This window comes from Terrapene carolina, unplaced genomic scaffold, assembly GCF_002925995.2.
Source record: "Terrapene carolina triunguis isolate 2854851 unplaced genomic scaffold, T_m_triunguis-2.0 Scaffold96, whole genome shotgun sequence".
Taxonomy (NCBI): domain Eukaryota; kingdom Metazoa; phylum Chordata; order Testudines; family Emydidae; genus Terrapene; species Terrapene triunguis.
The window spans coordinates 32,383,363-32,405,625 of NW_020664447.1; positions in this window are offsets into that span (position 1 = coordinate 32,383,363).

Below are 22,263 nucleotides of genomic sequence, written 5' to 3' on the forward strand. Positions count from 1 at the left end.
ATTGGGATAATGAATAAAAATTGTCTGCCTCTTCAAATGCAAAAATAGACTAAAAAAAAGCAAGGACGTGCTTATATTTGCACTTCATACTTGATGATAAACTGCAATAAGCATAAACAATACAGGAATCTTTCATTAATGAAAGCAGGGCTTTGGAGCGGAGCCCGGAGCTGGAGCGCGGAGCAGCAGGTTTTTGCCTGGAGCTGGAGCGGAGCCGGAGCACAGCTCCAAAGCCCTGCATGAAAGAGTTCTTTACTGATATATTCATAGATAGTCTGTCATAGTGCATGTCTTTCCAGAGCACCCAGTTAGGCATGGTGCTTCAAGTGAACCCTGCCTCAGTTTCCCCTCAGGCAAGGTATAAACAAGTCCAAGCAGGCCTTCAGGTACTGAAGATTTCCCTCTGTAGAGAGTCTCATTTATTGAACAAAAAATGTAAGCGAAACCTTCAGTCAGCTACTCCACCAGAAAATCCTCCACCTCTGGGTTAGTCAGTCTTACATCTTGGCCCTTTAGCTACAGGCTATTCTCAGAGAGGTTCCGTGCCTACTGATTGGGGGTGGATGGGGGCAGAGTGAGGGCAGCCAGCTTCAGCAGTGTTACTGAGCATGCTCAGTCCATGCAGCAAATCTGGGGGGGACACGTGACCCCGCATGCCCCCCACCATGCGTCACCTCTAGCTGAATTTCTTGTCTAGAATTGGGCCTCTGCAGGGTGTTCTGCCAGCTGTCACTCTTCCCCAGTACATAGCTCTTTGCTGAGTAAGCCCATAACAGCTCCCTGGAAAGTCCCATGCACTATTTGTTCTCCTGGGCTGCTTCTATCCCTTCCCTGGGAGCACTTGCTCTCTGGGACTGCTCCTCTCTTCATGAGCCCCATCTCTCCAGAAGCACCTTCTCCCTGGGAACAGCAGGGGGTGATTAGGCAAATTCACTCAAGTTGTAACTTCACAGAGAAGCCACCCCCAGGAAAGTTCAAACTGGATTCTCCAAGGACCAACAGACAAAGAAAGCGTTTTTGAATAAATAGCCTCATTTTAAACTGGCTCATGGCCTTCTTCCTGATCCAGCGAATGGACAGGACCCCTGGACCATGGAGGCCCCAATCCTTTCAGAAGGGTTGAAAGGACTGGATCTGATAAGGCCACAAAAGACTGAGTGCTTGTTCTGAGCTGAAACTCTGATGAACTTGTAACTACCAGGCTGGGGCGCTGGAACAATTTGTATAGTGGCAGTGCTGAGAGCAATTGAATCAAACTGCAAACCCTACATATAATGGAAACCACTTCAAGCCCGGTGGTGTGGCAGCACTTCTAGTTCCAGCACCTACAAGGAATCCCTTTTGGGTGGGGTTTGAAGCATTGCTCCTGCTAGAAACCATGTTAGGGTTGGGGTTAACTCTGGTGAGTTTATTAGCATGCATGTAGATTTTTTATTGTTTTTAATGTGTTTTCACTGTAATGCTTTTTAACCTTAAGAATAAAAAATAAAGTAGGCTTGCATAGGAAGTGCTGTGTGGTAACTTATAACTGTAGCAATTATACCTGTTAACCATCTCTGAAGAGAAAGCAAGCAGGTGTCCTTGTCAGCCTGTATGCTGGAAATAACACAGGAAGGCAGGGAACTGTGCAACCTGGAAACACCCTGATCAGAGAGGAGAGAAGTTCAGGTCTCCACCCTGAAAGGCAATGGCAGGGGACCTGGAAGCCTGAGAGTGAGCGCCTTTGCTGGACCACTAAGGGGAAATACACGTGTGGTTGCCCTGAACTGTGATAAACACCACTAAATCTCCAGCTGGGAAAACACGGTGTGAATGTCATGATTGGGTTTTTGGAACCATTTATCTAATTTCTATTTTTTTGTAATTATTATTGTTGAGAAATATGCAAGCCCAAATGCCCTGCAATAGAAACACAGCTTGCCTGGAAGAGACTGTAGACCTGGTGAATATTTATATACAGTGACATTTGACTTTGGATTTTCTCTCACATAAATTGCTGCCATTCAACTGTGAACGATTTCGCCTCATCCTGACAAGCTGGGGCAGACACAACACCTTGGACCAAAAGGCCCAAATTATTCATCTCTGCCTCAGAAAATTTTGACTTATATTTTATGTCTATGAAACACAGACCAGATATAAGTAATGATGGATGAACTTCAAAGGCTTCTAAGCTTCGTTAGTCTAATTCTAATTTTTCTCTTTTTTCCAGCGATACCCACAATGTACCAGGTGCTGTACAAACAAACAAAAAGAAGACACCGTCTTTGTCACAAAAAGCTTATTATTGAAAAATACAAGACAGACAGAAAGACTGAGTATAGGGGAAAAGTGTTCACCATACAAGAAAAATGAGCAAGATGGTGATTGCCAATGAGTATTAACTGTAATGTACATTTACATTATCTATACATTTACTGTAGGACTGCTTGATTTTCTCTGCAGCATGGTTCTCAGAGCCCTTTATATAGCTACATAAAAACCTACATTAAGACAATATCGGGGCTGCACAGTTAGGCACTCAAAAAAGTCAAGGAATGCTGAAGTTAAACTGGCCTCTGCAACCTTAACTCTGCTGCTTGGTGCATATGCATTATTGCAGCCTTTAAGTACATGATCACATATTTTTTAAAAATAATACAGTAAAATATACCTTATATATTTTTCCTATGACAGATATGCATATTTAGTATCTTCCTCTAACATGTACTACTGGATCCCAGACAAAGAAAGCCAATGGAAATCATTTTATGCAATAGACACCATTGGAATCCCTTGCTCCATTCAGTGGACAAAATTCACTGCACTTCCATAAAGCCAGAGTATTCAGACTTTATGTGGTGTATTTGAAAGGTGAAATTCAGCAGAAGGCCAAAGAGTGGGGCTGCCATGCAGGACTACACAGCTGATGCACCAACCAATAGGCTGGAATAGTGGCTGCACCTCTATAGGATACTGGATAGGTCTATTATGCTTCTTAAACTGATGCTTCTCTCCCACAGTGGTTATTTGATCAGCTTACAGGTAGAGAGAGGGAGTGCTCCCAATCATATACTAGCCTGAGTTCTAGTCCCAGCTTTACCATGGACTCTGTGTGTGGCATTGGGCAAGTCACTTAAATTATCAGTACCCCAGTTTCCATATCAGTGACATGGGGATAATAATATTTACCTACCTCACTGGGGTGTCATGATGCTTCACTAATTAACTTCTGAAAAATACTTTCAGACCCTTAAATGAAAGATGCAGAAATTCTTCTGGTGCAGGGGTTTACAGTGATGAGGGTCATGTAAGTCCCTGCACAGACAGACAGTGTAGCATCTGCTATTTCTCAGAAAGAAAGGGGAACAGTATTATAATGAGCCAGCCTATTTAGAATCAACATCAAGGTTCCCCTCCCCACACACACACACACAAAAGAAGTCATGCAGGGAGATCATTTCATCTTTCTCACTTTTCACAAAATACCTGTGGGTCCTTTTATGCCATGTAACTATCAGAGGCCAGAAACCCAGCTCACTCATCTTCTCATTGCAGTGCTTGGAGAGTTATTCCAATGAATCAGAGGGGGGGAAAAAGAGAAGAAATAAATATCATGCAGCGGCTGTCCCACAACAGTTTACGTATATAGGCTGATTCAGTTGGTTTCTCTCAGTTTTTCCCAGCTATCAGAGACCTTGGGCTGCGCTGAGGCACTTACATGCCAATCAAACCAAATTCTTCTAACAAACAAAAAAAAAAGTCCTGCATTTGAAGTCCAGCGAGACACTCACTAGAGAGCAACAGGTAAGAAATATTTCCCATTCTGACTTTGCAGAAGTAATTAATCTTAAAAAAAGTGTTTAATGTCCAAGAGATTCTTTTCTTCTGCCTCCAGATTGATTTCTATTTTATCTGAAACATGTTAGCTTGACTGGCACAGGTAGTCTTTAAAGCCAGTTCTGTTCATTGGTTACAGGGGAAAGCAAGAGGTACTCAGCTTGTAACCGTCAGCTGCCATGGGATTGCATTTCTGTTAATTTTAGAAATGAGGAGTCAAGAGACTTTTTTCGTCACTGGCCCGTTCAGCTCCAATGTCACCTGAAAGGGCAGCTGGGGTTCTGGGAGCGCTCTGGTTTGGCTTTTAGGGTCTTTGAGCTATAAGTGCTGGAACTAGGGGTACTGGGGGTGCTGCCTCACCCCCTGGCTTGAAGTGATTTCCATCATATACAGGGTTTACAGTTTGGTTCAATGGCTCTCAGCACCCCCACTCTACAAATTGTTCCAGACCCCCTGCTTTGAGCAATAGGGACCTAGTATGGAATCCTTCTCCTGAAGGTTTGGAGCCATGGGATGACTTTAAGAAATCCTGTACAAGAGAGACAACACCCTGGGATAAGAATAGATTTAATTTTCTCTTTAAAAAGTAAGTTTTACTACTAAGGCCAGTATTCTCAAAACTTTGCACAGCCAAAAGTGACAGTTTGGGTGGCTATAAGAGGTTCTTAGCCCCTCTGGGCACTCACAGTATTTTCAAAAAGTGTGTGTAAATGACCCTAAGGACCCTGAGTGCCTTAGTAGAAGTGGGGAAAAGGGCATGGTTAAGGGACCTCATTACACATTGATGACAAAGACCCTCAAATACACTTGGCATGAAATAGGGCATCCATTGGGGAAAGGATGAGGGGGGGCATGTGGGTTTACCATACTAGATTAGAGGTGATAAAGATGCCCATAGGAAGAATTGCATTTTGTGGAGAAGTCTTTGGAAGGCCAAGAGCCTCAAGGAAAAGTAAAAATGTTCTTTCTTCAAAGGCAACTGGCATGTGGGCTTCTTGGAGGGAGGTGGGATCTGCCCTCTGACATTTACTGGGCGTTAGATGTAGCTGTTGGAGGTTGAGATAGAAGGGAAATTCAGGAGACAGTGAACCAAACCCTCTACATGTGGGCTGTAAAGCTGCAGGTTCAAATGGCTGCAGACACCATTAAAAAGAATCATATTCATGGCCAGCACATGATATTCTGGGCAAAGTGAATGAATTTATCATTCCAGCCACAATGTTTGTTACTACTGAGGCAGGTGTTTCTGGAGGCTTCCCCATAGAGACTGGCTCCATACTTAGCACATCAGTCTTCCTATCTGAAAAGTTACTCTCTTTTCCTACTCTTCCTTTTTCTAGCCCTTTCATTCAGTATTTTTTCCATGGGTTTCTTATCTTTTTCCCACCTTGCCTCTTGCCAGGGCCCTATACCCCCATGCAGCAACAGATGAAGACATCATCATGGCTGGGATGTGGTGCTGAGCACATAACTGAAAATATGGCTATTTTGCATACATCTCCAGGTGAAAAAATAAATCACAATATGTAATTTTAAAATGGCATTAAGGAAGGTAAGGGTGAGGTCATGCACTCCTGCACCATGCAGTAAGTAGCAGCATTTGTTCTGAAAATGACAAGTGCTCGTTGCAGGCCGTTCCCAGTCCCACCCTCATTGCCCACGCTATATGCTGACCATTAGGCAGGAGCCACAGAATGAAGGACAGCAGCGTTGGCTCAGGAACAACGCATAGGGAGCTCTTCCACTTTAAAATTGTAGCCCAGACCTTGCCAGTATAATTCAGAGCTAATGGCTTCTCCTGTGTTGATTTGCTGCTAATGCCAAATCCTAAGGCCAGTCTACTTGAGCATGGTGCCATAACATAATTTTGCTGCTGATAATGGCAGAGGCAGAAGTGTGTAATTGACTTCTGGCATCTGCAGCATGACCATCCATATGAGACCAGGTAGTCGTCGTTTAGTGTCAGGGCCAGCTGCTTCGCTCATGACTTCTCTGTAGTTCATCTATTTCACTTTACATCCATTACAGTGTGTACACTGCCCAGGGTCAGGAGTTGCTATATTTCAGCACTCTGAAATAAGAATGCTGTGTACAGTAACCTCCCTTGTGCACATTCCTGGATGTAGGCACCACTTTCTTGCCAGACTTGCTCTTTCTGAAATCTGAAGAGGGCGACAATAACTAGCTGGAGCAGGCAGTGCTGGTAGGGAGCATTCAACTCCCCTCTTGCACCTTCACCGCCTGGTGAAAATTCGTATTTTATTCAGTGCAGTAAAAACAGATCATTCTTTTCTCTCAAACACTTCTCCTGCTTTGAAAACTCCCCTTTAAGCAATTCATGTCTGGCTATCCTGCCAGTTGTGTTCACAAAATCTGCATTGATTTCAGTGGGAATTGTGCCTTCTTCCTCCAGACATGAATTTGGGCCAGAAGGCAGAAGGGAAAACTTGCATGGGGAGGATGAGGACAAGAAACAAAGTATTAATGTACAGAATTGTTTCCCCTTCACCCCTTGGCATAGGCAGTGGGTTCAGCCCTCTAAATCACAGCTGTCTTGAGACCGTCTGAACACTCCCAAGGTCACCTCCTTCTTCCTTTTCAGCTGTGTTCCTTTACTGTCCCCACTAGCCCTAGCTCTCAAATCCCCTTCAAGGAGGGAGACATCATATAAGATAACACTGATTGAGTCTCACACTTCACAAACCCTGTGGGGCTGGGGGCAGGATGAATCTATGGACAGTGGCTGTCCCCCTGACACACACTCTTCTGCTGTGCAAAGCTTTGCCCCCAGAATGCACCTCCAAGGAAACTTCTCCAGGATCAGAGGAAAGGGAACAGCATACCATGGAGCTGCTACTCCTCTCCTTGCATGGCCTCCACCTACCTGATCTGGCTCCCCTCCTCTCCTCAGTTATAGCAGAAGAGACAATTGGGGAAAGAGAGAGAGAGACACACACACACACACAATGTATGAACGTGGCTGAAATCAGGCTGACTTTTTGTCATATGTTAATTATTCAGTTTAAAACCATCTTTTCAACTTGGGGAGGAAATCTGCTTGTCTGTGAATATTTAATCTGGCATTGACTCTATCTGCATCTGCAGCCCCATTACTTCAGGGAAGATCCTGGGCTCTTTTAAAAAGGAGAACAGAAGACAAAATAGTATACAATATGCTTGAGGTTGGCACAAAGTACTGAGTAGAATTGGTCAATAGCCAATCATTTGTATTCCTAGCAGAAACTAAAACTACATGAGACTCTGGCTGTACTTAATTGGACATCTTTCTAATTTTATATTTTTATTGCCATTCTTAACTACCTTTCTTTTCTCCAACATAGGAAGCTAACTGACTCTGATCTCCGCAATAGAGATTATACCGGCAGTGCAAGGTGGAAGATTTGTTTTAGGACTTTGCTTTTCTCGCTTACAAATCATGTTGGACCAAATTCAACCATTGGCTTCAGGACAGTTACAACAGGGGTGATTTTGGCCCATTGTGACTGGCGAAAGTGCACAGATTGCAGCTCTTAGATATCTACTGCCTCAGAAAGACGGACAGACACAGTCAGGTCCAAACAAAGAATATGGTTGTTTCCTTCGTTAGTGTTTTCTAGTTATCAATCATTCTCCTGGAGGCTTCCCATAAATGGGAAACTTGTTGCCAAGCTCCGAATGTCCAGTTGGTAAGACAGTCCTTCCAACAGTTTGCACATGCCCATCAGAAGATGCTTTCCCAGTCATGTAGCAATCGTTGATGTTGGGGGAACTACAGGAAGCTGAGAAGGTTGACATGACTTGATTGTCTAATGCTAAAGCAGGCAGTTTTTTGTTATTATACATGTCTGATAACAACTGCTGAACAATGCACAAACCTCAGGATAAGCAACTCGCTGCTAAGTTCTGTAATTTAAGATATGTTAAAAAAGGAACACACTCAAGATTGAGCCAGTCACAGGGGGCCCTGCGTGTCAAGTGGCCCAGGGCACGGTTGGTATACCCTGTCACAATCTTTGGGACTCCCTGTTGCATTAAGCAATTGCAGTTAGGGGGATTCAGGACCCCTGGTGGGACCCGGTAAACACTTCGTCTATGACTCCTGAGCCTCCTGGGTAGGGCAAACAATTGCAGCTGAGGATCGGACCTGCTGGGCGGGGTAAAACCAACAAATAGTCTGCAGTCCCTGGGCAGGGCAAAGCAAACAAACAGTCAGCAGCTCTTGGGGCGGGGCAGAACAAATGCTCAGTGTCTAGTCTCCTAAGACTCCTGGCTACGGCAAACAATAGCAGTTAGTGGGCTCTGATCCTCTGGGCAGGGCACAGCAAACCAGTCTGTATTTGAAGTCCCCAGTAGCCATACCCAGCAGCATGTGCAGAGGGGTAGGGGAACCCAGCCCCACCCTACTCTACCGGGTTCTGACCCAGGGCCCTATGAAGCCAGGAAATCCCCACTTAAAGATTCAAGCATCAGATTCTAATACATTCACTAGGTCACTTCCTACTGCAGGGCTCATCTCAGGCACCCCCTTGGCTGGCAGTGGCTCAGCATCCCAGTCAGTCTCCACGGTTGGCTGATTGTTCACAGGGTAGTCTGGCTTCAAGGTTCCCACCACTCAGAGAGTCACAGGTGCCTCTGCAGGAACCTGCAACACACATCCTTCCCCCTCTTCAGCCAGCCCAGACTTAGCTGAGCTGCCTCCCTTTATATGTCCCTTCCACCTAGAGCATGCACAGCAGGGATGAGGGGTGTGGTCTCCTGGGCCCACAGTGATTGATCAAGCCCTGTTGGCCCAGTGCGGGTTTGGTACACCCTGTCACAGAGCCATCCCCAATTTTGCTTATATGCATGTTTTATATGTTCTTGTTATACGGAGAGCAGTAGTGCTGCCTATAATTGAGGATGCCTAACATTGTCTATTATAACACCCTATTTTCAGTTGCATATAACTTTGGCAACTTGTAGCTGTTTGGGCTGACATTTTCCATGCTTCAGCCCTTCCTACAGTTGATATTTTTAAAATATGCTTGAACAAAAATGATTCAGCCATTTTAGAGAGAGTTTTGGCACCAGGAAACATTTTTTTCTTGCTAAAACACCTAAATAACCTTAACTCAGCCCTCCAAGATGCAGATCTATGGGCAACTTGTAGGAGCATATGGATAGCTATTGCGAGTGAGGGTGTATCATGGCTGCAGGATTTGCTCTATCATCCTGGCAATCCATATAGTATCAACTTTCCTAATGCTAGTCCTCCTGCTACTCCCCATACTCCACATCATACAATCTCTACATTGTTGTTAGATATCTAGCACATCGATCTTGGGACAAAGCCCGTTCCCATCACTGCCCTAGAGCGCTTTCTTGGTCCATTGCATAATGCACAGAGCCTTTGCAGTATAGATGTCTAGTATAAATACCAGCCAGGTGGTAACCCTACCCATAGGTCCCCACACACTTCTTCCTACCATGTTCCTACATGTTTCCAGGGGCACTATTAATAATGCTTGGGATGTGGGGGAACAAGTTAATCCTTGCTAGGATTAGGGGGAAAAGGACGATAACCAATGATTTGTTGAGGATTTCAGGAAAGATAGTGTCCTTCCTTGGGGCTGACTGAGAGTGGATCAAGGAAGAGGGGCCAACACTGTCATTTCACTGGTGGCCCTTTCTATCTTTTCTGTTTCATCTAGAGAGGCTCCTCCAGAGGTCCACACCCAACCATTTCTCCAGAGGGTGAAGTAAGTGTCTTTCTGAGGGGCTCCTGCATATGCATGTATGTGTGCTTGTGTCTTTCAGTTTGTCCATTAAGTAATTTTGTAAGTATTTGTTTTGCAGATAAACCTCTGTGGGAAAGTTTTCAACTTCCCCCTTTATCTCTCCCTTCCCCCCAAAGTTTTAAGTTTGTTATCCCTGTGTCTTGTCTGTCTGGTTGTAGGAGTGGCTTGGGAAAGGACCGGAGAGTGGCTGTTTGTACATACTGAGTTAGTCAGGGCTGAGGCACAATTGTTTCAGAGGTACCTTACTGTGCATGTTGGGACCAGTGCATGCTTCTGAAAAATCCCACAAGAGCTCTCAACCCAAGCCAGACCTGGCCCTTTGCCAGAGCCCAGTCCTTGGGCATGCAGAAGTAGTGGGATCAAGTAGCAGACTCCTTTTTAAAATGCTTTGTACTCCCAGAGGATCTCCCACTGCGCCAAAAAAAAAAAAAAACCCACGAAACAACACATTTTCCCAATACATTTAAATGCCAACCTCTCCCATGCATGTTTCTAAACATTTTGATGTTGGAGACAGTCATGTTACCATGGCATTCACACAGCAGATTTTTTTTCTTAGACTAAAGTCTGAATTTGCGATTGTTACAGTTTATCAGACAATGCTAACCTCCCAGTGAAGGATTATGACATGAGCTTCTTTATTCATTAACCACAAAACCATTAAGTATGTTAACCTTTCAAGTCATAAATAATTAAGGAAACATTTTAGAAGGCAAAAGAGATGCTGAAATGCCCATGTCATTAATTTGCCTCTCTTTTCCCAGTTTGCTAAACTGCCTCTTTGTCACACACCTGACAAAATATCAAGACTGTATTCTATAGCCTTGGAAATCCCCTAATCCTACCTACCTACTGTTCAATTTAAGGTTTTTTGGTTCTATATGATCAAACTTTTCAATGATCTATGTCCTTATATAGATCAAGGATTCCTATACTTTTAAACAGACATTCCCTGGGCTTTATTCCTCACTGCCTTGTACCTTGTAGAGTCATTTACACCTCTGCAAAATGAATGCAAAGAAAGTATAAAAGATTACCAAATCAGGACAATTGCATTTACACCAATTTTGCTCAAGTGTAACGGACTGCCCAAGACACAAAGCAGGGCAGAATCAGTCCCTAAAAGTTTTGGGGCAGTATTTTGAGTGATTGGTGATGGGACTGTGTACCCCCATATTCCTTGCCCACTCACGTTTGGCACCTTGTACATCATCCCCCAGCTCATTTCAGGAACTTCTAATACTTCATCCTCAAACCCACCACATTCCCTTCAACTGATTTAAGGAACCCCTAATGGTTGCAGGATAGCTACAAGGAGACTAGCATTCATGCATTAATTCTGTTTCTTAATGATGTCGTGATTTACATTGTGCCATCCATGTGATATTATGGTTTGAGGTATATTAATGTGTCTGAGTGGTTTTAAAAATACTATAAGCTTAACTGTGAACAGCTAGTAATTTGGAAAATAGCTGTTTCTCCCAGCTCTGAATCCTGTCTAAAGGCACACTGCTGTGAAATGCTTGGGAAAATACTTAGTTTAGATATAAAAATAAAGACCAATAAAGGAGTTTCCAATACACTGTGACTCCTCAGGTGAGTGGAATAAATGGATAACTGGGTACAGTACTTGACCTCAAGTACAGCTCAGTTGTCCCTCTCAGAGGATGAAAGGTAGGCCAGGAGGCCTGTGTTGGATTGCTGACAGGTAGTGCACCCCCGGTCCTCAGGAGATGTACATTGAAATTAGAGCTATACTGATTTACACCTGCTGAGGATCTGGCCCATCATATTTAGGTTTCTAGTCCAAGAACTGAGAGTAAAATAACCCAAGGATCTTAGAAGAGGGCCACATCTGCCACCCTTACTCCTGTCAAGTTTCACTTTGCTCCTCAAATTATCCCACCTAAATCAATGGGACTACTCACCAAGTAAGATACTAATCAGTGTGAGTAAGGTCATTAGAGTCTAGCCCTAAGAAAATAGCTAAGACTTCTAGCTCCATGTAAGTTTATTTTGATATTAGTATGTGTTGGTTCTTTTCATAGATGTATTATTGTTTTATGTTGCTATGGCTATACCTGACCTATGAGGGAAAGTTTTTTTTAAATGGGCATATTTAGTTTTGAGAAAAGAAGACTGAGTGGGGAACTGATAACATGTTAAGGGCTGTTTAGAAAGAGGACTGTGATCAATTGCTCTTCATGTCCACTGAAGGTAGGACAAGAAGTAATGGGCTTAATCTGTGGCAAGGGAAATTTAGGTTAGATATTAGGAAAAACTTTCTAACTATAAGAATAGTTAAGCTCTGGAATAGGCTTCTAAGGGAAGTTGTAGAATCTCCATCATTGTAGATTTTTAAGAACTGGTTGGACAAATGCCTGTTTGGGATTTTTTAGGTTTATTTGGTCCTGCCTCAGCACAGGGGTGTGTGTGTGTGTGTGTGTGTGGACTAAATGACTTCTCAAGGTCCCTTCCAGGCCTGTATTTCTATAATTGTCTTTATGCTTTTCCCAACCAGTTTCAAGTTGCCAGTTTCTATGTTTTGTCCTTGTAGGCACTGTAGTCCAGTAATACTGTTAAACTCTGTAAATACACTTTATCTATTTTCCTTTACCTTGAGGAGATTGCTTTAGTTCAGACAACTATAGAGACATAATAAAGGAAAGGATAGCATCTAAAATGACTTCCTTCAACAAACACTATTCATTATTCAAAGAGAAATTCCAAGGGGGCTATATTTAACCCTGAAGTATTTAACACAATTAAATTAAGGGTCAATTTGATGGCAGTGAAAACTGAAACTATCTAACCCTTTAATAAAAGGATCCAAAGTTTGAGTGTTTTTTGGGGGGGGGAGGGGAGGTGGCGCAGTGGCAGCTGATTGAATACAGAACCAGATATCTACCTTCAATTTTCTGTTGCTGATTTTGGTCATTACTTCCAGTTATACCCCCTTTGGATTCTCATACATAAATTCCATTATTCTTGGTATCTGTATACTTTATAAACTTGACCATTGTTATCCTACCCTCTTCCCCCAGGCATAAGGTGGTAAATTTGGACCCAGACTGTTTGCTTATTCAGCTGTGGTGTTGACAACATTCCTAAAATGATCAACATTTTAGTTATATGTGATGTTTTACTAGGAGGAGTGGATTGCTGTTTAAAATAAACCAAAAACAGTTATCCCCAAAGCCAATGAGATTGAGTAATTTAATTTTGTATCCATTTTGTAATGTGGGCACAATTTTTCAGCTCTAGCTCCTTAATGAATATTTAAACACAGAGCTATGGACACTCTGTGTAGCAAGGAATTGATTCTGAATTACAGTAGGTATGAAATAAGTTGGCATTGTTTGTGCCCAAACACGTGGGGAGAAAAAATATTACATGGGTATTGATTAATTATATTTTTATTAATATACTCCCCCCCACACACGCATCTACTTAAGACTAGGTGCCACTGTTAACCAGATTTATTGAAGATAAACAAGACAAGTGAAAAGGGGGCATTTAATTAGCCCAGGACCTGGTTATAGAATCATAGAATTGTAGGACTGGAAAGGACCTCAAGAGGTCACCTAGTCCAGTCCCCTGTGCTCTTGGCAGGACTAAGTATTATCCAATCATCCCTGACAGGATCTTTGTCTAACCTGCTCTTAAAAATCTCCAGTGACAGAAATTCCACAACCAGGGCCACCCAGAGGATTCAGGGGGCCTGAGGCAAAGCAATTTTGGGGGCCCCTTCCATAAAAAAGTTGCAATACTATAGAATACTATATTCTCGTGGGGGCCCCTGCGGGGCCCAGGGCTTGGGGCAAATTGCCCCACTTGCCCCCTCTCCCCCCCCCGGGCAGCCCTGTCCACAACCACCCTAAGCAATTTATTCCAGTGCTTAACCACCCTGACAGTTAGGATTTTTTCCCCCAATGTCCAACCTGAACTGCCCTTGCTGCCATTTAAGTCCATTGCATCTTGTCCTATCCTCAGAGGTTAATGAGAACAATTTATCTCCCTCCTCCTTGCGAGACAATATCAGAAGTCTTATTAAAGTCAAGATATACCACATCTACTGCTGTCTCCCCATCCACAAGTCTTGTTACCCTGTCAAAGAAAGCTATTAGGTTGGTTTGACATGATTTGTTCTTGACAAATCCATGCTATCACTTATCACATTATTTTCTAGATGTTTGTAAATTGATTGCTTAATTATTTGCTCCATTATCTTTCTGGGTACTGAAGTTAAGATGACTTGTCTGTAATTCCTGGGGTTGTTCTTATTCCCCTTTTTATAAATTGGTACTATATTTGCCCTTTTCTAGTCTTCTGGAATCTCTCCCATCCCATGACTTTTTGAAGATAATTACTAATGGCTCAGATATCTCCTTAGTGAGTTCCATGAGTATTCTAGGATGTATTTCATGAGGTCTTGATGACTTGAAAACCTCTAACTTGTTCTTTCCCTATTTTAGCCTCTGTTCCTACCTCATTTTCACTGGCAATCACTATGTTAGACATCCAATCATTACTAACCTTTTTGGTGAAAACTGAAACAAAAAAATCATTTAGTACTTCTGCTATTTCCACATTTTCTGTTATGGCTTCTCCCTCCCCCATTGAGTAACAGGCCTCCCATGTCCTTGGTCTTCCTCTTGCTTCTAATGTATTTGTAGAATGTTTTCTTGTTTCCCTTTATGCCTGTAGCTAGTTTAATCTCATTTTGTGTTTTGGCCTTTCTAATTCTGTCCCTACATACTTGTGTTATTCATTTATATTCATCCTTTGTAATTTGACCAAGTTTCCACTTTTTGTAGGACTCAGAGTGGCACTTGGATTGCAATAATTAAGATGTGGTCAGCCTAGCCATTAAAAACCTCTTGTTTTTCAGAGCTGAAAAACTAAACCAAGTAAACATGGTTTAGGCTAAAAGTCACCTTATGAAACCATACAGGTTATTTCTGCCTGGAAAAATCAAAAGGAAAAAAAAAGGCGAGAGATTGGATTATTTTTACTATCAACTTTTAATGTTCTATCTAATGCAAACTGCATATCCCCAAATGCCCTTAGGGTTAAAAAAGGTAGATAAATAACAGAGGGAGGGAGAAGTTTAGAGGCAGAGGCAAGGGAAAACAGATGTTTGTGCCAACCTACAGTCCTTTAATCTAGGCTCATGACAGAGCCGCAACTGAGCCCTTAAAGGGGCACGGATAGTCTTGTTCCTATTTTCTTAAACGAGGAGCATCAATTCTCCCTTTATTTAAATCTACCACACTGACAGAGTACCTGTGAAGATGGGCAACACATAGCACAGTGTTCAACACATCCTGGAGAGCTGGGAGCTTCAATAACAATTTTAATTGTTCAGACTGAATTTTCTGGCCTTTCCCCCATGCTGTGGACTGTTGCTGACAGCAGAAACAAAATATCAGACTCCTCTGGTGAGTTGAATGAATGGTGAAGGAGATACCTCTCATTCTCTGGGAGAGATGTACTGTAGGTCATGAGGCCTGTGTCAGACTGCTGAGAGGTAGTGGGCCTGATCATCAGGTGGTGTGAAGATTCACACCTGCTCGGAGACTAGGATAAATTTTTTTAAAGTTTTTAAATCAGTCACAGTAAACTCAGAAAATGCTGCCAAGAAAGGAGTAAAGACTCCAAAGCTTTAGAAGATTCCAGTTTCTCTAGTTCTGTAGAATATCAGCAAGAGTGTTCAAGTTTTGGCACCAATAATTGTCTGTAATCCCTTCAAATACAACTGCCTTGCCTTGGCCTCAGTGTTTCCCTGGTCTCACTTGCTAACCTCATCCCAGTGTAAGCTTTGGGTGGGCTAGAGTTTACTTCATTGCCCTTCTCCAGTGCCTAAAAATACCTCCCCACATTCAAGTCCCAAAAGGAACTAAAGAATGAATTTAATTAAATTAACTTTATAAAAATCTTATGATAAAGAAACAAATAATCTATTTTTACAGCAGAACATGGCTATTTTATAATCCACAGATATTATCTTCACAATTATACATAAACATAAAGAAAACAAATTAAAATTTGAACAGTTCAGTCCCCACAGAAACACAGTGAGAAGATACTGAGAGTTCCCAAAAGCTTAGGCTAGGTCTACACTACCCGCCTGAATCGGTGGGTAGAAATCGACCTCTCGGGGATCAATTTACGCGACAATCGATCCCCGAATCGACGCTCTTACTCCACCAGCGAAGGTGGGAGTAAGCGCCATCGACAGGAAGCCGCAGAGGTCGATTTTGCCACCGTCCCTACAGCGGGGTAAGTCGGCTGCGATACGTCGAATTCAGCTACGCTATTCGCGTAGCTGAATTTGCGTATCTTAAATCGACCCCCCCCCTGTAGTGAAGACGTAGCCTTAGGTTGAGTTCACCTAAGTCTCAGTTAGAATCTTTGATCACCAAATCTATAGGGTTTGCTAAGGGCTGGTCTACACTGGGGGGGGGAATCGATCTAAGATACGCAACTTCACCTACGTGAATAACGTAGCTGAAGTTGAAGTATCTTAGATCGACTTACCTGGGGTCCACACGGCGCGGGATCGACGGCTGCGGCTCCCCCGTCGACTCCGCTACCGCCACTCGCTCCGGTAGAGTTCCGGAGTCGACGGGGAGCGCGTTCGGGGATCGATATATTGCGTCTTAATGAGACGCGATATATCGATCCCCGATTAATCGATCGCTACCCGCCGATACGGCGGGTAGTGAAGACATACCCTAAGTCTAAAATAACATCTTCCCTCCATTTGCTTGTTGGAATCCATGCAGACTCTTCCTCTGCTCAAATCACTGTTAGCCAGTCACCTAACTGATTAACCAATCACTGAGTTAGGTGTATAGATTTAAAAAAAAAAAAAAAAAAATTACAAGAAAATACAAAACAGAGAATAGCAAAATATAAATGACTCTTTCCCCATTACTACATTTAAAGAAAAGATGGTGAATCATACTAGTTGAGACCATTTAACTGAAACATTCAAACCATACAATTAAAATAGAAGAAATTATTTCCCCCCTCCCCAGTTTCCCCTTGCTATAATTAACATTGCTCAGGCTTCCCTGTTAGAAGGTTAACAATATCACCAACCTGATGCAAAATGCTTCAGAATTAAGGAAAACTTTCTGCTCCAGGGCTCAGCTTCTTCCAACTCACACAGGGCACATGGCCCTTTGTAAAGCAGCTGTCCTGACTGCTTGCCCTCATGGGAGGCAATTAGAGAAAATAGGGAACCTATTAGATCATACCCAAAACTACCACACCCAATTCCAGAATTTTCTGGGTGTGGAGTGCTAAATCTGCCTAGCAACAATGACCCAGACAACTCACTTCTACCTTCCCCTCCAATGGGTCTTTTAAAGAGATATCTCCCTGTTAGGCACATGGGTTACGCCAGCTCAAACTCTAATTGTATTAATATTAGCTCCTTCTGCCTATTCAGCTGGTCAGTGAAGCATTGTTCCCTATAGAACATTACCCAGTGCCTTACCTAAGCCTGAATGTGAAACTCTAGCAAAGGGGCTTCTGCTACTTCCCTTAGGAGATTACTATAGTGTAATTTATCTTTTTGTTAGGCAAATAATTCTTACTTTCCAGCTGTAACTTCACCTTTCTCAGTTTTATTCCTAATATTTACAGCTATTTCGCCCTGAGCATTCCCAAATAACACTCTTCATCTCCTTAATATCACACTTTCGATATTTGTAGGCAGATTTCATGCTTCCCCCGCCCCTCCCCCCGCTTCATTGGCTTGTAGCTATGCTATACCCATTTAATTCTTTTAATCTAGCCTCATGAATAAATCCCTCCCAGCTCTTGGTGTGCTGCTAAAACAGCTGTATACATCCTATTTGGGAACAGGGAAGATGTCTGTATGCATTTCTACCCATGGTGACCTCATTAACTAATGTAAATGGTATTTGACTGAGGACATATTTCCCTATGCTGTGGAGAAAGCTGCTCATTTTGACAGTATGTTCCATAACAACATCAACTGCAACATCTCTGCTGCTTCCTTAACTTGCTCACAGCACACTAACACGAGATAAACTAAGTGCATGTAGTGGTGAGTCAATGAATAAAAGTCCTTGGAGTCTTCAGTGTGGATTGAAAGAGAGAAGGCGTAGTTCTATACTTGATGTTTCCATTGGCTTTCCTTGGAATATAAGAATGTTAATTAATGTAACATAAATCTGAACAAAAAAGAAACAAGTGGGCCAAATGTCAATTTGGGATTCCCCCCCAAAGCCACATTATAGAGGTCACAGAGGAGCAACAATAGGTGAGACACTCTGGCGTAAATTTAAGTAAGAGATTTGTAAATGCTTTTGCTAGCAACACAGCAAGTTTTTATGCAGAAAATTCAATTGTCCACTGGTGACTTGTGCCAAATTTGGAGACTAAATTCATTAATTAAAGTATGAAATAGAGAGACTGAAATCCTGTTTAAGTAGAAATCAATGCAACCTCAGCTATGGAATTACTACCCATGCTCCCACAATAAAAGGCAGGCTATTGTATGACTTATTGGCTAGGTGCAAGGTTTAAATTTAATTTTCTCGTTACATTTATTGCGTGTGTGGGCCGAGTCTTATCTGCAAACGGTGCAGTCAGATCATTGCCTGGCTTGTTTAATTGCCTTTGTGGCCGGATTCTGTCCCTGTGCTGTGTTAAACAGCTTCCCATATGAGATATGCTAACTTCTTGTATTAGTCATCAGCACACAATGAAGAAAAATAGTCAAAGCAGTAGAGGATGGAGGAAATTTGTCTTCCAAATTGACACCTTTAGACTCTAGGCAGATACATCATCATCATCAGGATAGCATCACCTTCACAACCTGGTATTTCTGCTAGTTCAAATACAGCAAACTGCAGAAGAGAAATATCAGTCTGTCTTGTCTGCTGTGACTGCAGGGGCCACCTTTTGAACCCAGAGGATGTAGTGCAAGTCATCTTGTCAGATGCCGATGCAAATGATCTCAGTGAACTATGACCTGGAGAGAAGGGCTCATCTCGGTGCATGTGACAGTTCCAGTTTTATGAAATAGATGAGTGTTGCAATTGAGTCCCTTATTTCTGAGGAAGTGGTGGATGAGACAGAGAGGACTGTTTTAAAGTCCTAGATGGCAGTAGGGGGCCCAGAGGGGCTCCTACTGATGTGTTGCTAACATCTTACTTCCCAAGTGCCCAACATCAAAATACCCATGCCATCCAGGAGATGAGAAATCAAGCTGATACTGAGACAATAGAGAGCACAGTGAAGAGCAGGAACTGCCATCTGTACTGCATTGGTACTTAACTGATATTTAATGAAGATTAGTAATCTTTATTTGTCTCCTACACGTGATGGTTGCTGCTGGTAGTAATACATAGGGGCAATTTCATAATTTAAATTTTCATGCAAGGTGGCAAGTTAACAAAGCATGGCAAAGTGCAATATAGAAAGACACATTACTAGTGCTCATTGTCAAAATGTTGCCTCAAACCCTCCCTGATTTGAATAGCCCCCCTTCCCTCCGCATTGTGCCCCCGCAATAGCCATGGTATCTGGCTGCTCAAATTCAGCAGCCAGGTGATCCACCTCCACACTCCATCCCAGGGGAAATGTCTCACCCTTAGCCTCACAAATATTATGCAGCTTGCAGCAGGCTGCTATGACATGGGAATATTTTCCTCATTTAGCTGTAACTTGCCATAAAGACAGCGCTAGTGTGCTTTTAATCTGTCAAAGGCACCTCTATGGTCACTATGCACCTGCTCAGCCAATTGTTGAAGCACTCCTTGCTGCTGTGCAGGTTTCCTGTGTAAGGCTTCATAAGCAAGGGCACTGGGTCTCCCAGGATTACTATGAGCATTTCAACATCCCCTACTGGAATCTTCTGGTCTGGAAAGAAAGTCCCTGCTTGGAGTTTTCGGTACAGGCCAGTGTTCCTGAAGATGCATGTGTCATGCACCTTCCTGGACCACCCCGCGTTGACGTCAGTGAAGTGCCCATGGTGATCCACAAGCACCTGCAATACTATAGAGAATTACCCCTTTCTATTGATGTACTCCATCGCAAGATGATCCAGGACCAAAATTGGAATATGTATGCCATCTATCACCCCGATGCAGTTAGGGAATCCCATTTCTGCAAAACCATCCACTATTTCATGCACATTGCCAAGAATCACAGTCCTTCATAGCAGGATGCGATTTATGACCCTGCACACTTGCATTCATGCAGCTCCATTAGTCGACTTCCTGACTCTAAACTGATTCGCAACTCAGAAGTAGCAGTCTGGATTCGCCAGCTTCCACACAGCAATTGCCACGCACTTCTTCACCGAGAAGGCAGCTCTCATTTTGGTGTCTTTGCTACGCAGTGCTGAGGCGAGCTCCACACACAGTTCCTAGAAGGTGGCTTTCCGCATCCAAAAGTTCTGCAGCCACTGCTCATCATCCTAGACCAGCATAACGATGCGATCCCACCACTCAGTGCTTGTTTCCCGTAGCCAAAAGCGACAGTCCACTGTGTTCGGCTGCTCCATAAATACCAAAAGTAATCTGGTGTTGTTTCTTTCCATGACACACAGCAGGTCAGGCACCTCGGATTCCTGTTTGGATTCGGAGCTCATGATATACTTGCATGATCATCCACAATGTTCTCATACCCGTGACCACAACAGTAGAGAGCAATGCGGGATCCATCCTTTCAGACAGATATGGTGGGCACACAGTAAATAGGGGCCATTGAAAAATGCTGCAAAAGGCAGCTGCAAGCCCATGGAATGCTAGGACGGAAAGAACTGCATCATGGAACGTTGAGCCCACACCCATGATGCACTGTGATCCACTCCACCTTCCCACAACTCCTAGCTGCAGAAGGTGGCGAGTATCACAGTGGGATAGGTACCCACAGTACACTGCTCTCTCCCTCTATGGCTAGAGCATCAACTGTGGATGCGTTCTGTTGACAGAAGGAGCATTGTGTGAACATGCAGAAGCGATGTAATTATACTGATGTTTGATTATCGGCATAACTTGTGTTGACAAAACTCTGTAGTGTAGACAAGATTATAGCTCAAAGACCTTCTTGATAGCAGCCATTAAGACCTTCTAGCATAACAAATACCATGGGATATATGTGACCAATCACAACTAGCTAATGCTGCTCAAATTTTGAATAGTCATGGCAAACTGATCATGAATAATAATAAAAATATTGCTGCAAAAGTGCAGGTAATTCAGTTTGCTCAAGGACATTCCACAAACATTATAAAAGATTAAGTTCTTGCAATGGACTTTTTCCACTCAGCCCTAGTTAATATATTATTCATGCCATAACATGTATACAATAAAACAAGGGTGGCAAAACTTACTGACCCTCCGAGCCACATACGACAGTCTTCAGAAGTTTGAGAGATGGGGCTCACTTGCTGGGGCTTGGGGCTTCAGCCCTGCTCCTGCTGAAGCCTCCAGCCCCAACAGGTGTGTCCTGCGGTGCTGAAGACCCGAGACCTCCCTCCCCGTTGGACAGAAGCCCGTACCCCATCACTCGGCTGCAAGGCAGAGGTCCTAAGCTCTCCCCCCGCCCCCACTCTGGTAGGTGGAGAATGGGGGGGGCATAGGGGGCTCCGCGAGCCACACTAACTGTAAAAGAGCCACATGTGGCTCACAAGCCACGGTTTGGCCACCCCTGCAATAAAATATTCAGGAGTAGAAATGTGGCTACATTAATGTTGCTGTTGAAACTAGGGCCGGCTCTAGGTTTTTTGCCACCCCAAGCAAAAACATTTTTGGCCGCCCCTTCACCCCACCCCTGGGCTCTCACCCCCACCCCCCCTGCACCCCCTGCCGCCCCCCCCCTCCCCTCTCCCCCCCCCCCCCCACCCGCACCCCCTGCCGCCCCACCCCATGGGTTCCCCCACCACCAGTGCTGACTCCGCCCGCTCCCCCCTCGCCTCCAGCCGGTCCGGCGCTGGCAGGGTCGGGGTAAGCAGCGGGGCTCCCAGGCCGTGCCTCAGCCCAGGGTCCCTCCAGCCAGGGCTCCCGCCTCCAGGACCGGCCGGGACCCGGGAGGGACCGCGCCAGCAGGGGGCTGAGGAGCCGGGGCAGGGCAGCCCCAGAGGGAGCGGAGCCCCAGAGAGCAGGATGTGGGCCCTGCATGGCAGCACCCCGCCCTCTATGGTCCCGCTGCTGCTTCTGGCCGCCCTGCCGCAGTCCCTGGGCAGCTTGGGCCACTTCGCCCAGCCCCGGCTGCGGCGCTGGGGGGGGTGGCCGCTCTGCGGCATCTGCAGGCGGCTCCATGTGCCCCGAGGGGCGGCCTCCAGCCCGAGTGTCCCCCGCTTGGAGCCTGCCCGGCCCAGCCACAAGGTGCAGGCGCTGCTCCCCTGTGGCGCGACCGCAGCGGCCCCAGAGCGACACGCTGCTGCTGCCAGGGCCGGCTCTAGGCTTTTGCCGCCCGAAGCAAAAAAAGAAAAAAAGAAAAAAAAAAGACGGCCAGAATGCCGCCCTTGAAAATGTGCCTTCCCAAGCACGTGCTTGGTTTGCTGGTGCCTAGAGCCGGCCCTGGTTGAAACCTTAGTTTTTGTATTTCCCTGTGTGTCTGGAGGAGGGGGGCATTTTCACTGTGCAAAATTAATACTGTATCAATGTAGGTTCTTTTT